The following is a 13462-nucleotide window of genomic DNA, read 5'->3' as shown; positions in this document are numbered from 1 at the left end:
AGTTCAGCATTATTAAACACGATCATGCAAAATCTAATTATCAGAGTTCCTGTTGTGACTCAGCAGGTTAAGAACCTGACACAGTGTCTGTGAGGATGCAAGTTCAATCCCTGGCCTGGCTCAGGGGGTTAAGGACCTGGCGTTGCCATAGCTGTGACATAGGTTGGCAGCTGCAGCTCCAATGTGACCCCTAGCCTGGGAACGTCTGTGTGCCGCAGGTGCAGCCCTAAAAAGAAAAAAAAAACTAAATGTCCCATGAAGCCACCCATAAGTAAAACAGGCAGGAAAGACAGGATTACTATTTATTAATGATAATATTTTGAAAACAAGTTAAAATTTGCTTTCTTAACCATTTAAAAGAAAAGATTGTAATTTGATGCTTTAAACTAAAAACACATAATAACATCAATGAATCAAAAGTTTGAGCATTCTCCAACAATACAAAGTGATAAACTAAAACTCTGAGACATTTGACTAACATGATTCAAGTCAGTCTCCGTGTGGGAGGGATTGCCATGGCAAAAGTGAAGTCCGGCAAGCTGCTGCTATGTAAGCAAAGAAGCTTCAAAGACAGTGCTGTGTTCTTACTAACAGTAACAGCTGCTAAAACACATTCTTTAAAATATCCTCATTTTCTTCCAGGGGTGGAGTTTCCCCAAGGAATTCCAGGCTAATATCTAAATAGACACAGAGCCAAAACCAAGTGCCACCACAAAATGCAGACTTCCTTTACAGCAACTTTTACGCACTTTCCTTGGAAGAAAGGACAAAGCTCTCATCGTTTGCTCTCTTCACACCACAAAGGCTTCAGTACAAGAAGCCTGGGGGTCATTACTGGCCAAAGGGCTGAGAACGCTTCAGTTAGGGACAGACACTTAAAAGAAGCCCACTGGAGGCCAAGAGGGCTGAGGCATACATACCAAGTTATTTTGAGCCTCAGAGAAACAGGCCAGCAAACCAATCCTCAGAAACTATCAAACCGCCACCAAAGGCAAATACTCTCAGATCCAGGGGGATGTCTGCTGCTTCTTTGTGGCGTGACGACTTTAAAACCAGACAATAATCCAACTCATTGTAAACTGAAGCATGAAGCAGGATAATAGAGATCTGAGTCAGTGCAGAGTTTGTGCGATGGTGCACTGCTGAGGTTACAGGATGGGGAGGGGGCAGAGAGAAGGGGCACGTCAGGCGGAACGAGGCAGGGGACAGATGTAGCATATTAACAACACGTCCAGGAGGGATCCCGAAGCCAATTACCCTTGAAGAATTACTGCAGCAAGCCTTTGGTCATTTGCCTTTTCTCTCCTATCTTTCAGGGCAGCAGAGACATTTCTTTTAAAAAATAGGGTATTCGTCTCCACTTCCTATACAGCAACCTTACCTTCACAGGACTCTTTCACTTAAAACCAAACCGAAACAAAAACAACAAAACCCCCACAGGCCTACAGAGAGAAATCTGCCCTACACACAAAAAATCTCTCCTTAAAATCACTGGAAACCAAGCTTAACCCGAATAGCCTGGTTAAAAGCAGAGCCTAGCTTTTCTTTAAAAAGGTTCTCTTTATCCTATGACGAAATGTCAGCAATCTACTCATATAAATACCTGCAGTTCAGATGGCATTGTGTTTCACACACACCATACACAAGTATTTAATAATGGGTGGGTATCACCACCACCCAGGTGAGTTCTTCATTAACAACTGATGTGGTGGAATCCAAAATACGACACCAATCAACATATACACAAAACAAAAACAGGCCCATAGATACAGAGAACAGATTTATGTGTGTGGCAGAGTGGGGAAGGGAGGGAAGGATTGGGAGTTTGGGATTAGCAGAGGCAAACATTATACATAGGATGGACAAATAACAAAGTCCTACTATAGAGAGCACAGAGAACTATGTTTGATATCCTGTGATAAACTGTAATGGAAAAGACTATGAAAAGTATATATTCTTTTTTACATATTCTACATATATTCATGTACAACTGAGTCATTTTTCTGTATGGCAAAACCACACTGTAAATCAATGATACCTCAATAAAATTTTTTAAAACATTCAGAAATTACATACACACACACAAAAAAATGGTGTGGGCCCCCCCCCGCCCCGCTCCGGTTTTTTCCTTTTTATGGCTGCACCTGTGGCATACAGAAGTTCCCAGGCTAGGGGCTGAATTGGAGCTGCAGCTGCTGGCCTACACCACAGCTACACCAATGCTGGATCCAAGCCGCATCTTCGACCCACAATGTAGCTTGTGGCAACGTCGGATCCCTAAGTCACTCAGCGAGGCCAGGGATTGAATCCACAACCTCACGGACACTATGTCAGATTCTTTACCAGCTGAGCCACAGTGAGAACTTCTCTCCCCCTTTCTTTTTTTTCTTTTTTTCTTTTTTTGTCTTTTTTTGCTATTTCTTTGGGCCGCTCCCACGGCATATGGAGGTTCCCAGGCTAGGGGTCAAATCGGAGCCATAGCCACTGGCCTACGTCAGAGCCACAGCAACGCAGGATCCAAGCCGCGTCTTCGACCTACACCACAGCTCATGGCAATGCCGGATCCTTAACCCAATGAGCAAAGCCAGGGATCAAACCCTGGTCCTCATGGTTCCTAGTCGGATTTGTTAACCACTGCGCCACAACAGGAACTCCTCCCCCCCTTGCTTAATGGTGTGCTGTGTTCAGTGAGAGCACATTACTAGCCCATGTTAATCATAATTACTTTTGAGTGGCAAAATTACAGTTTTCATTTTCACTTTTGTTTATCATTATTTTCCACATTTCCTAGGTATGCATTATTTTTGGCAAAGTTAGTTTCTAAACTTGCTGGAGAACAGAGTTGTTCAATGAGATTTTCCTGATGTTTGAACAATTACAACTGAATGGATGTTATTCCAAACGATCAGCAAAGTGTAGTAAAAGAATAGAATTTTAGCCACAATGAATGCTGGACTTTGGCTTGAATCTTAATAACCAACAAGCTCTACACATCTGCTGAGTGGGTGGATATACACTGATGCCTCCATCTTTAAAAGGAGGCCACTAGGCAGTCATCAAATGGGAGTACCATCAAATTTTCAGGATGGGGTCAAATATTCAGACAGACGTAGAGACAGCTGGTCTGTCTTCACACAGTGTTTAGCAGAGCTTTCCAGAGTACAGAGGGGACACCCAACCCTACAGATCAGACTAATTCTATTTAAGTGATTTGAGAAGAAAATGTGAAAGAGAGACAGGCAGAGAGAATAAGAAGCTTTCATCTCGGATTAGCATTCATTTAGAAAATTGAGATTTCGGTTCCACCAAGTTAGACAGCATCTGTGACTGAGGGGATACAATATAATCAAGCATCAAACTTCAGATATTTTTACACTCATTAAGAACTTTGGAATTCCTGACTGAGGTCTAATCACTGTACCCACTGACAAGACATGCCCACTGCCATAGAAGAAATAATCCACACAAGGTAATCTAGAAGCCATAAAGCGCCATTAAATTTCCACTAGGGGTAAACCTTTCACGCCCCTCTGTTTGGGTGTTGGCTAATGACCCAATTATGTACACAATATGCAAACCAAGGGCCATAAGGTTGGGCGATTTGTATTTGGAACGGAAGCATGGTCTCTTGGCTCCTAATTGCAAAAAGAGATTAAGTGAAAGGTTAATTGGGTTCCAAACAAGTCCTTATGACAAAGAGGATGGCAGTTCTTAGCGAATCCTCTATAAAGACAGCCTAAGTCGCTGATAGGAAGGTCCTGATGACTTATATTAGGGAAAAGAGCTTAACTAACCATGTAAGAAGGAATCTTACCAAGGGCCCTCACTGACATGAACTACTGTCCCAATCAGTTTCATAGAAACTCACTCTAAAACCTGTTAACTCAGCCGATGTGCTAACAGTAATTTTATAATTTGAACGTCAGATTTTCTAAAATGAACATGACAGTGTCTAACAAACAGCGGCACCCCATAAAAAGACAACCCAACTCACATGCTTGTGCACAGACGCCCACAGACATAAAACAGTAGTCATGCCTGCAAAACACAAAATTACACAGCAAGCTACGGCTTTTTTCTACTTCCTATCAAAAGATGAATTCCTCTGACAGGCCCACTCACAGATTTTCCAATATGAAAACAAAGATTTTCCACATATTAAAAAGTCAACGCAGATCACAAGTGGAAAATCTAGCCCTTTGGCTACTGATTACGTAAATCTGGTTGTCTTTTTCTCTTTAGTGCAGAACAATGAGATAACAAGTGTTGGATAAGATCCCTAATGCACCACCAGAGAAAATCAATAAGGAAAAAAAAAAAACAAAAAAAACAAAAAACCTAATGAAAAGGCTTACTTTCTAAGAAAGTCTTCATTTTATTTTCTCCCTAAATGACTTCTAAATGTCCTCCATTTTAGAATGACCATGATTATTTTAATGTTTTGCACTAAAATAAATTGAAACATAATCAACTTACTATTTAGTGAGGACAAAACAATGACTTTAACCCAGTTCATTGCCAGGTAACAGACAGGTCTAATAAGTCTGCTAACCTGTCCTTTTGGGAAGGAGAAGGAAAGGCTATCAAATTCTACTCTAAATATGGAAATACTGATGAGTTGTTCAAAGCAGAAGACACAAAACAGACACAATATAAACATCTAGGATTTCCTCCTACCTCCACTGTGCTGTGGGAGTTAGGCAGAGGCTCCAGGGGGCAAGACAGCCCCTGGATTTTCCTTCTAGAAAGACATAGGTGAGAGCACAAACTGGAGCTGGAAGACCAGCAGCAGTTACCACCATCTTCACAAAGGGAAGGATAGAAAGCGCGGAGGAATGTTCTAAAGCAGACCCGCAAAACCAGAATTGCTTACAAAGGTCGGAAATTCCCTTGCTTTTTATTCTATCTAGGGAAGAAATCTGGTTTCACAAATGTAGCCCTACTCTCCAGAATACGTTCAAACTCAAAGAACAAGTCTCCCTTTCGAATTCCCTCAATCGGAATAAAGAGTAGACAATATTCAGTAGCATTCTGGATAATTTGTGCCAATTTAAATGATTCACATATTGCTGCCCCAGAGTAAGCGGTCTAGGGCCAGTGCTTTCAAGTCAAGAAGGGTGCGGAAAGCAAGACCTAATTACAGCTCTGAGTCACTGTCTAGAAGTTCCCTCAGCCCAGGGGAGCATCCCCCACAAAGGCACCATTTCATTTTGAGGCATAAAAACAAGCCAAGTCTACAGATCCTTTTTACATAAGAAACAAATGAGAAGACAAGAAACAAAAATAAGAGTTCACTGAATCGATTTTTCAAAGAAAAATGTCAATAGGGGTTTTCCCTTAAAAACCAACTAAAGTTTTTAAAACAGAAAATGGATATAAAATATATTACAGGATTATAACTTAAATATCTTAGACATTTCTTGTCTATATTTGGCCTGATGTACAAATGGCATTCCATTCTCGAATGCTGGTCATCTCCCCGTGAGAAGATTTACTAGCTCTTTTCATAAGGGCCTCATTGACTGGGTTTTTGCATTTGATGGCTATATAGTCTTGTAGCACTGGTAACGTTTTAATTTATGATCCTGGGCCCACAGTGAAAGGAAAAAGCTAAAGAGAGTTACATTTAAGTAAAATTAACAGAAGAATCCATTTTTTTTTAACACAAAAAGGCATGTACAAAACACAAAAACCTAAAATTCAATTTTTACAAACATGTTAATGTTTCTCCTTCTGTAGTGGGGATACAATCTAAATGAATTAAGGGTATAAAAACAATCTCAAGTTTACTTTTTTTTCATGTGTTAAACATTTAAGTAAAAAATAACATCCTGAAAAAAAAATGGAAAGCCTCTTCTGTCATAAATCTTTCCCTGACATTTTATCGGTAATTATGCTCCCAAGTTGAAAGGATTAATGATCTGAGTAGAAACGGCTATTCAGTCCTGTGGAAGCAACATTCTAAACAAGAACAAGGGGTAATGGGAATTCTCCAAGGGCAAAGAATGGGTTTTTTGAAGACAGAAGTCAAATGACTTAAGACACGTTTCAGACAAGGATGCTACAAAGTCATCTCCAAGACTCAGCTGGGGCACAAAGGGAAATAATGAGATACTAGTTTCAAAGTACATGCTTCATAATCTATTCAAAGGAGTGGATGTCTCATCCACAGCTGATGTCACCAGCACAGGGTGCAAGCTGACAAATTTAGAAAGAAGTCAATTTTATCAGTATGACGGCTAATTGTCAGAGTGAAAAAAAAATGCAGAGATTCACCCAAGTTTGCTAAAAGCATGCATTCTGACCACAGGATAAAGAGAGCTATTTAAATGAAAAAATAACCAATACACTCTGAAAAGCTCACAGATGACATGGTAGGCACTGAGCATGCTAAAGCTTTCAGGAGTGAAGGTCTGAGTACAGACAGTGACCTCATTAAGCAGCAGAGCAAGCACCGGACTCCAGAAGATAAGTGTGATGATTAAACTCATTGGCCGTTTAAAATCCAACACATTTTTTTTTGGCCACACCCATGGCATGTGGAAACTTGGGCAAGGGATCAAACAAGGACAACACTGGGTCCTTAACCCACTGGGCCACCAGGGAACTCCTAAAATCTAACATTTTATTTAATACAGATAACCAAGATACCTAGTAACAGATCTTCAGACAAATGTCTAAGAACACATTTACAGCCTCCTTCTATAAGCCTGAACTTCTTCTCAACTCCTTCGTGATTTTAAACAACAAATATACATAGTGCCTGCATTTACCTGAAGTGACAAAACATATAAAAATCATAATACACATATGCGGTAAACCATAAACAAATACATAGGAAGAATAAATAAAGACCAAAACTAGGATTGTGGATCTTCAGAGGTAGAGAAAGGGAGGATGACTGTAAGTTCTTTTGTGTGTGTTTTTTTGTTTTGTTTTGTTTTGCTTCTTAGGGCTCCTCCTGTGGCATATGGAAGTTCTCAGGTTAGGGGCTGAATTGGAGCTGCAGGTGCCAGCCTACACCACAGCAATGCAGCTACTCAAGATGTGAGCTGCATCTTCGACCTATACCCCAGCTCACGGAAACACCAGATCCTTAACCCACTGAGTGAGGTCCGGGATCAAACCTGCATCCTCATGGACACCAGTCAGGTTCGTAACCCATGGAGCCACAATGGGAACCCCTGACTGTGGGTTTTTTAACTGTTCCACAAACTTGGTAAATATTCTGTGTCTACAATGCTGTGGGAGAGTACATATGAATATCATTTCTTATACAGTTTTTTTATTTGAATATTCACAGTAATTTTTTAAGACCAAAAGAAAATAAGGAATTAGAAGTTTGGGCACAGACTGTTCTAAGAAAACCCCAGGGACAGCTCCACACTGTCCAATATACACCTATACCAGGGGATGGTTTTTAGGCCAGCAATCCAAGACCCTTTGCAGCATTCATGGCCCAAATGGGCTGATTAAAAAGGAAAAACCTCTGGGAAAGGAAAGGGAGATTCAGGAAGCAATGGATTTCATTGTCCTGTCTCTGAACACAAAATCTACCTGGGAGTTGCTCAGAGTGGAGAGGGTGCCAGTCAACACCAACACACCCTGCCAGTTTAATTTAACAGTATTATTCTGCTTTCCCTTGTAATTACTCCCACAGGCCCCGGGGAGAAACTAATGGACTACTAAAAATGAAATGGAGATTAAGGAAATCACTTAGGATGTTTTGGCTCCCAACTTAACTGGCTTAAACCAAAAGGAAATGCTCCTGGCTCTAACGCTTGGACTTCTGGAGGAGGAACCGGCTTCACGGCTGATTTCTCTGCCCTCCATCCTGTGTGACTTCTGGCTCAGCCTGGAGTCACACAAGACCTCACACCAGCATCTACCGACATCCAGAAGAAGGGAAAGAGAGGCAGACTCTTCGGGTAGCTCTGTGTTAAATGTGAAACGACTCCTGCCAGAAGCTCTTGGCAAGCCTACTTTGGAGCCTAGCTGTTAGAGTAGGACACCTCAGGGCCATTCTTGAAACAAGCCCTCCGGCCAGTTAATGCCCAACACTGGCCGCTGCCTCCTCCACAATGAGTTAATCTTGGACACAGCAGTGATGGGGTTGCCCCTAATCAGGACCCATCCTGGAGCTGTGGTCAGTTCCTAACCCCATAACCTGGGGGTAAAACAGAGTGCATAATATGGATCCAACCCTAATGTCTACTCACTAGCATTTACAGGGAAGAGCCTGAGCCATTCTGTGTTATTGGAAGACTAAATAAATCAAAATCATGATATCTTTGTACATATATATAAAGCTAAAGACACAAAAATCAGATGACGTAGATGTGGCTCAGATCTGGTGTTGCTCTTGCTATGGCTGTGGTGTAGGCTGGCAGCTGCTGCTCCAATTCAACTCCTGGCCAGGGAACTTCCATATGCCACAGGTGCAGCAGGAAAAAGAAAAAAAAAAAAAAAAAGAACTTTGTTTCAGAAAGAGCCTCAGGGTCATAAAGAAACTTGTGGTTGCCAAGTGGTAGGGGCTGAGTGAGGAATGGATTGGGAATTTGGGATTAGCAGACACAAACGATTATATATGGGATGGATAAACAACAAAGTCCTACTGTACAGCACAGGGAACTATATTCAATAGCCTGTGATAAACCGTAATGAAAAAGAATATGAAAAGTGAATATACACACACACACACACACAACTGAATCATCTTGCTATATAGCAGAAATTAATACAATGGAAATATACTACATTTCAATAAAATAATTTTAAAAAATAAGTAAATAGAACCTTTGTTTTTATATTTCCACTGCTCCAGTGAGAAACTTAAAGACACAAAGTCAACACTTTATGGAAGTTATAGAAAGTATGGCATAGTACTTACTATATTCTTGTGCCATAGCTACAGAAATTTAGACAATAGCATCCGCATTAACAACGCATAACCTGAAAAAAAGAGAAAAACAGTTAAGTACATAGGAAGTTTCATTAAAACTAATTGCACAACTTTGACAAAAGTCTTATTTTTTTCTGAAAGAAGTAAACCAGCCTTTTTAAAGTAAGCAACTGCACTTAAAATCAGAAACTAGAGGGAGCTGCTACTATCATGACTGGGAGTTCCCGTCATGGCTCAGCAGTAACAAACCCAAGTAGTATCCATGAGGACAGGGGTTCAATCCCTGGCCTTGTTCAGTGGGTTACGGATCCGTCATTGCCATGAGCTGTGGTGTAGATCGCAGATACGGCTCAGATCTGATGTTACTGTGGCTGTGGCATGGGCCAGTGGCTACAGCTCTGATTCGACCCCTAGCCTGGGAACTTTCATATGCCGCAGGTGCAGTCCTAAAAAGACAAAAAAAAAAAAAAAAAAAGAAAGAAAGAAAAAAAAAATAGAAAAAATATCTGTAGTATTAAAATTCCTCTAAATAGTTCAAAATTCACCAAAGTGCTAATTTATGATGCATTTGTCTTATTATACATTGTGTTACACTTGAATAAAAAAAAAAGTGATTCTAATTTTTAAAATAAATACATACAGACCAGTAATCTAAATGAATGCCTTCCCATAGCTCTCACCCTGAATATCAAACACTCTGATGCAGCAGCAAGCCCTGTACCCTCACCAAGTAGAGCCTTGAAGAAACACCCCCGCCAACCCCTTTGTTTAGTGTGATGTTTGCATTACCACTAAACCTCTGTTCTGAGTCACAGGTAGAACTTTGGAGAATGAGCTATAGTGAGAACACACAGGAGTGGCAGAAAGAGAATGCAATACAGAAGGCCAGAGGGAAGTAACAGATGGTGGGTGAAGAGACTGATGGAAACAAGCCCCTACATTTGAACATAATCTGCTGAATAATCTATGCAGGATGGAAAGTAAAGTAAGCAGCTTAGAAACGCAACTTGCAAGGTTACTGAACTTGTCTTTTGGACAAAAATAATGACATTTTAAAAGCTGACTAGAGCTCTTAAAAGACTGTTGAAGGGATTTTGTTTCCAGTACAACAATTTTTTCTAATCTAACAGGGCAAACGGGCAGGAAGTTTCAGCTTTTCAAGTAAAGAGGCAAATCCGACAGATAAGAATCTTGACTTTCTGGGTTTGCATATTGTAAACAGTTTCTATACCTTGATTTCAACTCATCCCTCTCTACTGTGTCTGAAAATTTAGTTAGATAATTGTAACTTCCAGGGTCATAGGAAGCCATTAAATTCCCAAGGCTGTGCCCAAGTATGTAAGGAGAGGCACAGAATACAAAAATGCGAGGGACAATAAGATCATGGGCATCACATTTTACAGCTTCACATTCTATTAGTAGGGGCTTTTATCATGAATGAAATAAAGAGAGAAGGAGTAAAGACAAAGCAAGTGAAAAGAACAGAAATCCACTCACTGTACTGTATTCAGTGCATAACTGATATATGCAAGAAGCTGAACCAGATGCTAGACATGCAAGGACAAAGTTTCTGTCTTTAAGAAGCTCACAGTTATAAAGAAGATGGAAAGCCTATGCATCGACAATTTAAATCACATGTCACAAACGTTACATAACATTCACAAGGGCTATAAAGCTAGGAGGAGAATTATTACAGGTAGGAGGAATGAAATGCAAATGGAGAGAGGAGGGTGAGGAAAAGAAGTCTCTACATAGCAGGTGAGAGCTGAAATGGGCTTTGAGTGATTAAAGATGGGCAAGGTAAGAAGAGAAACAGAGCATCATTCCAGACAGAGGGAGAGAAAATGCAAAGGCGTGGAGGGAGACATGACTGAACCAGTCACGCCTGAGAAATAACAAGAAATCTGAGGCAGCCAGAATATGGCATACAAGGACCAGCTTAGACTGAGCCGGTGGAGGGACTTATCAATTCCACTAACTTCAAATTTTATCTTACAGGCATTATGGAGCCATGAGGGTGGGATCTGGGGGAATGAGAATGGAATACAAAGACTAGAGGGGGAGTGACATCTCCAGATACATCTTTTCACATAGTTTTGACATTTATAAACATGGTAATATTTCACAAAATAAAAAGGTAAGTAACCAAAATCAAACGGGGTATAGGCAAGTAACTCAAAATGAAACATAGTTAACAAGTGAGTTGCATCACAGAGGTGTAAGTAACCACACTTAAGGGAGAACAGGAGAAAAGAACGAACCTAAGCTCTTTGGAAATCAGTATCTTGACTATATACTCTGAAACAAAAGACAAAACAAAGAAGGGAAAAGGCCAGAATGAATTATACGGTGTTAGACTGGAATCAGAGATATTCAAGCTTTTAATATACATTTCAATAGGTAATAGATGTTGACAAGAGGTAGCTCTGTGCATACACGTATATTTCCTAGTGCTGTCCTCCGAGAGAGACCAAAAGCGGTGATACCGCTGTGGTAACGACCATAAATAGCACCCAAACACTGGCTTCTAAATACCATCTTTCAATAAGAGGAGCCAGGAATACTCAGAGAAATGTCTTTCTGTGAAGTTGGGTCTAGAACATCCTGTGGTACAACAAAGTAAGGAGGGGCTCCAAAGAGATAGGGATTCATCAAAAGCACTCTGGAACTAACCTGAAAGAGCTGAATTTGGGACAATCTGAGCAGTACAATTAAAAAGTATATTAATATAGAAAAATGGCAATTTGACAAAAAGCACAGATTAAAGAAGACAAAGGAAATATAATAATTAAATGCAACACTGGATCCTAGATTGGACCACAGTCCAGATATAAACATTACTGGGATAGGTAATAAAATACAAATAAGGTCTGTGGCTCGGTTAACATTACTGTATCAATATCAACGTCCCGATTTTGATTAAGTGTACCACAGTTATACAGAATATTAGCATCTGGGGAAGGGGGGTGAAAGACATGCAGAAACTGACCTATTTTGTTAAAAATGTTTTCCCTTTTAAGAAAATTTATTGGCGTAGAGTTGACTTACAATGCTCTGTTAGTTGCAGGTGTACAGCAAAGTGAATCAATTAAACATATAAAAATATCCATTCTTTTTCAGATTCTTTCACCACAAAGGTTATTACAGAGTATTGAGTAGATCTCCCTGTGCTACACAGTAGGTCCTTGTTACTTATCTACTTTATATATAGTCGTATGTATATATTAATCCCAACTGAAACTGACCTATTTTTACCACTCCATTTTTAAGTTTAAAATTATTTCAAAATAAAAAGTAAAGAAGAAAAAGAAAGGAAAGAAGAGATGAGAGATTGTGAGTTATGATTTTCTTAACCTAAAACCTGGCTTCAGGCCTTCTCTCTGTATCCAATATTAAAGCTGAGAGTTGATATTAAAAAAAAAAAAAAAAGTTCTTATTGGAGTTCCCACTGGGGCACAGTGGACTAAGAATCTGTTGTTGCCACAGCTGTGGCTCAGATTCAATCCCTGGCCCAAGAAACTTCCATATGCGACAGGTGTAGCCAAAAAACAAAAAGAAAAAAAAGGCAGGGGGGCTTATATATACATGAATGTGTAAATGAGAAGCTTGAAAGTAACGAACAAATAGAATATCGCATATAACCATCCAGACGTGAAAAAAGAACTCAATGGAATTTTAGAATTAAAAACATGATAGCAAAAAGCTTTTAAAAAATCATTAGGTGAAGAAATTACATTTGGACACAGATGAATAGTGGATCAGGAACAGAAGACAAATCTATAAATAGTATCCAGAATGCTTTCCAAATAGCTAGAGAGATGCAACCATGAAAGTGACATTAAGAGACACAGACGATATAGTGACTAGGCTTAACGTCACCTGGAGGAATGAATACGAGAAAAAGATAACGGAGACTCAACAGTGTAAAAGATACCAATCCTTGAATCCAGAAAGGTCAACACACAGTAAGCAGGGACAAAGCAATACTTAGGGACATCAGAGTAAAACTGCAGAGCACTAAATAAAACGCAGTCTTAAGGGCAGCAAAGAGAAAAGAGAATCACCTACAAGTGAATATCAATTAAGGTGACTGTTGATTTCCCAACAGCATCAGTGGAGGCCAGAAGAGGAATATAACTATCAACCTGGAAATCTATAAAGATAATTCCTTCTAGAAAAATTAGTAATTAATAAGTATTTCTTAGGGGGACACTTTGAAGCCATATAAATATACTGCTCCTCATCAAGTTTTCAATTAATCAATCCATTCATTCTCACATTTATATTATTCATTCATGTATTCAGTGAGTTATATTATTATTATGATTTCTTATAATCCATTATTACCTTTATTTGTTTTAAAACCAACATGTCCCAGATGTGGCCAGTGGAAACTCCTTCAAGATGGCTGCTAGGTCATTTTGACATGATCTCATCATCATTCTTTGAGCATTTCCTTACTTTCTAAAACGAGATATTTCAGTCTCCTTTCATACTTGGCAGGATCAAGATGGCAGAGTAGGAAAGATCTGGAGCTTACCTCCTCCCATGGACACATCA

The 13462-nt window shown here is 39.8% G+C and overlaps 1 protein-coding gene across 19 annotated transcripts in view; it reads right to left on the bottom strand.

The window, feature by feature from the left end:
* Nucleotides 1–13462, bottom strand: part of SIPA1L1 (signal induced proliferation associated 1 like 1) — a 378208-nt gene that overhangs the window by 191813 nt on the left and 172933 nt on the right. For all 19 annotated transcript variants that reach the window (XM_084969649.1, XM_021099433.2, XM_021099436.2 and 16 more), the window contains one exon: nucleotides 8891–8952. The gene's annotated coding sequence lies outside the window, so the exon portion shown is untranslated. The remainder of the gene's footprint in view (nucleotides 1–8890; nucleotides 8953–13462) is intronic.

This window comes from Sus scrofa, chromosome 7, assembly GCF_054392235.1.
Source record: "Sus scrofa isolate SSC_HxYL_T2T_F1_AM1 chromosome 7, Sscrofa_HxYL_maternal_Yorkshire_Landrace_v2.0, whole genome shotgun sequence".
NCBI classification, from domain to species: Eukaryota; Metazoa; Chordata; class Mammalia; order Artiodactyla; family Suidae; genus Sus; species Sus scrofa.
Note: the sequence above shows the minus strand (reverse complement) of the source record. Positions and strands in the feature narration are given on the sequence as shown.